Below are 3,303 nucleotides of genomic sequence, written 5' to 3'. Positions count from 1 at the left end.
GGACGCATGAAGAAAGCCTTGAGGTTTTGCAAAATAAGCTTCGAGAAAAACTTAATGGAAAAAAGACTTGATTGTCTTGGACGATTTGTGGAATGAGGACAATAGTGAATGGCTTCGCTTAAAAAATTTGTTAATGGTTGGTGCAAGGGGAAGTAGGATACTGGTAACTACTCGCTCAGAAAGTGTGGCGAGGATAATAGGTGCAACTTCATGGCATACTCTAAGAGGCCTACTTGAAGAAAATGCTTGGAGTTTGTTTGTAAAAGTGGCATCTGAACAAGGTCGATTATTAGAGAATGAAGCCTTTGTAAGTTTGGGTAGGGAGATTATGGGGAAGTGTGGTGGGGTACCTCTCGCCATAAGGACGATAGCAAGCTTGCTATGCACCAAAGCTACAGAAAATGAGTGGCGATCCTTCAAAGTTTGTGAACTCTCAAAAATAACTCAAGAAGAAGAAAATGTTATTTTATCAACGCTTAAGTTGAGTTATAATCATCTCCCATCGTACTTAAAACAATGTTTTGCTTATTGTCGATTATTTCCAAAAGATTACAAGATTGATGTAACAACATTGATTAATCTTTGGGCAGCACAAGGTTTTATTAAGTTATCAGATTCAAAGCAGCGTGTTGAGGATGTAGGGCGAGACTACTTTATGGTATTACTTTGGAGATGTTTTTTCAAGATGTACAAAAAGATAAATACAACATTATATCATATTGCAAAATGCATGATCTCATGCATGATCTTGCAGCTCTTGTGGCTGGGATGGAGAGTACCATGCTAACTTCGAGTGGGGAGTATAATGGTAAAAAAGTTCATTGGTATCATTTGATCTTGAAGATTCATCAAGGAAACTTTCAATTTTCAAGGTTAAAGGAATGAAGGTACGAACAATTCTTCTAGCTAGTGTACGGGGAAGGTTGGGTAGCTTAACTTGTGATGCACTCATTTCAAATCTCAATTATTTACGCACATTAGATTTGAGTCGTTTAGGGCTACATGTAGTGCCTCATTCAATTGGAGAATTGAAACATTTAAGATATCTTGATCTTTCGACAAATAGAAATATTGCAGTTCTCCCAATTCCATTACTAAACTGTTAAATTTGCAAACGCTGAAACTTTGTTTTTGTGATTCACTTATTACCGCAGGGCCTTAAGAAGTTGGTCAATCTTAGACATTTAGACGTTAGTGGTTGTATCAAATTGAGGCATATGCCCCTTGGACTTGGCCAATTTACTTCTCTTGAGATACTACCAGTATTTTTCGCGAGGCAAGAAGGTTCCCAGGCTAGCTCAAGTAGTTGGTATAAGAAAAAACAAGCTAGGTCTGGTGGTGGGCTAAGTGAATTGAAGGAGCTGAGCAATTTGGGAGGAAGTCTTCTCATTTTCGGTTTGGGACGTGGAGAAGATGACATGGTGGAATGTAAAGCCACAAATATGAAGGACAAACAACATCTTCAAGAGTTGAGCTTATGGTGGGATGACAAGCGAGATGATGGAGAAACCGAATGTTACGATGAAATGTCACTGGAAGGCCTCCAGCCACATCCAAATCTTAAATTGTTGAAATTGTATTCTTATATGGGTGTGAGAATTCCAAGTTGGATCTCTTCTCTCACTAATCTTGGTCATTTTGATTTATATTATAATAAAAGATTGCAGCACCTCCCACCGTTAAATCAACTCCCTTTTCTCAAGGTTGTCTCTCTTCAATATATGAAAGCACTTGAATACATTTCAGATGATTCCTCTTCTTCTTCAAAAACACCATTCTTCCCATCCTTATCTTTTCTTCAATAGGATATTGCCCAAAACTGAAGGGATGGTGGAGGAATTCAGATGATGATGATGATGATAATGAGCCACACCATCTCTTACTTCCATCATTTCCTCCTTCTCTTTCAGATTTACTGATTTCGGATTGCCCTAACCTGACTTCCATGCCCCCGTTTCCATATTTGAAAGAAACGCTGTATTTGAGTGGGTGTAGCTGGAAGGTATTGGAGCAGACAATGAAAATGAAAATGAAAATGGGAGCAGCAACCACATCAACCTACTTTCCTCTCTCTCAATTACTGGAATTAGAATTAGCTGAGATTAACGATTTAGAATCTCTTCCAGAGGAGTGGCTGCGGAACCTCGTTTCTCTCCGGAAACTCTCTATAAAAAGGTGCGATGGATTGGTTTCTCTCCCTTGGATAGGCATCCTCACGTCACTACAAACCCTTAAAATTGGGGGATGTCACAATCTGACGTCACTTCCTCAAGAGATTCGCAATCTCACCTCTTTAAAAGAATTGGAAATTTGGGGTTGTCCCCTCTTAGGGCAAAGATGCAAGAGGCAAATAGGTGAAGATTGGCCCTTCATTGCCCATGTCCCACGTGTATATGTGGATAATCAAATGATTCAAAACCAGCGAGAAGAAACAATTTCTCCAAGTATGCATCTCATCTATCTATCTTTTAATCCCAAATTAAAAATCAACTTTTAAATCTATTTAACTTCTTTTTTAGGCTGAACTGAACCAGTTTAAAACTCTCTTTCCTTCTTTTCAGTATTTTTCCTTTTTTTCCTGTCTATAAAATGTTAATTAGACATGATTTCTTCACAACGTTATTTCAACAAGAAAAATTAGGATAATGTAATCCATCCTTTTTGTAAAGTTGTTATTTAGAACTATGTATTTTATTGGCTTTTATTCCGTGCCAAATTTGATTGTAATTATTATCAATCGTTTATACCCTGTATCTATTGTGGGATTTGTTGTAAGGGTTGTGTGATAGAGAGAGAGTGTGAAGACTCAAACATTTGGAGGCTGAAGAATTCTCGCGGGTATGTCGCGACTTAGCTTCCCGCGAAGTGAATCATGTGCTCTGCACATGCTGGAATGCGAAGAGTCAGGTCAGGTGAAGACAGCTATGTCTCGCGAGTATCTTGCGAGTAAGGCCTTCCCGCGAGACACCCGCGAGGCATTCTGTTCTGCCAGCCTGTCCAGTCAGATTCACACTTTCTGTGTCTACACTATTTATACCAACATTACCCACAAATGTTGGTGAGCCTATTCAGAGAGAAAAACCCTGAAGCATTGGAAGAAGCTAAGGATAGCAGATGCAATATGGAGTTTGTTGCGGGATCCGAATAACTAAGACAAGACACGGTTTCGAGAAGCCTTGTTAGAGTAGGAGCTTGGAAGGCTTAGGTACATCGAGTAGATTAGACAAACCGTAACTTTAATTTGTGGGTCTAAATTGCTCGTGTTTTCAACACATTTTCGAGCTTTCACTTTTTTTTTTTTTT

The sequence above is a fragment of the Quercus suber genome, unplaced genomic scaffold, assembly GCF_002906115.3.
Source record: "Quercus suber isolate HL8 unplaced genomic scaffold, Cork oak 2.0 scaffold_81, whole genome shotgun sequence".
Classification (NCBI taxonomy): Eukaryota; Viridiplantae; Streptophyta; class Magnoliopsida; order Fagales; family Fagaceae; genus Quercus; species Quercus suber.
Note: the sequence above shows the minus strand (reverse complement) of the source record.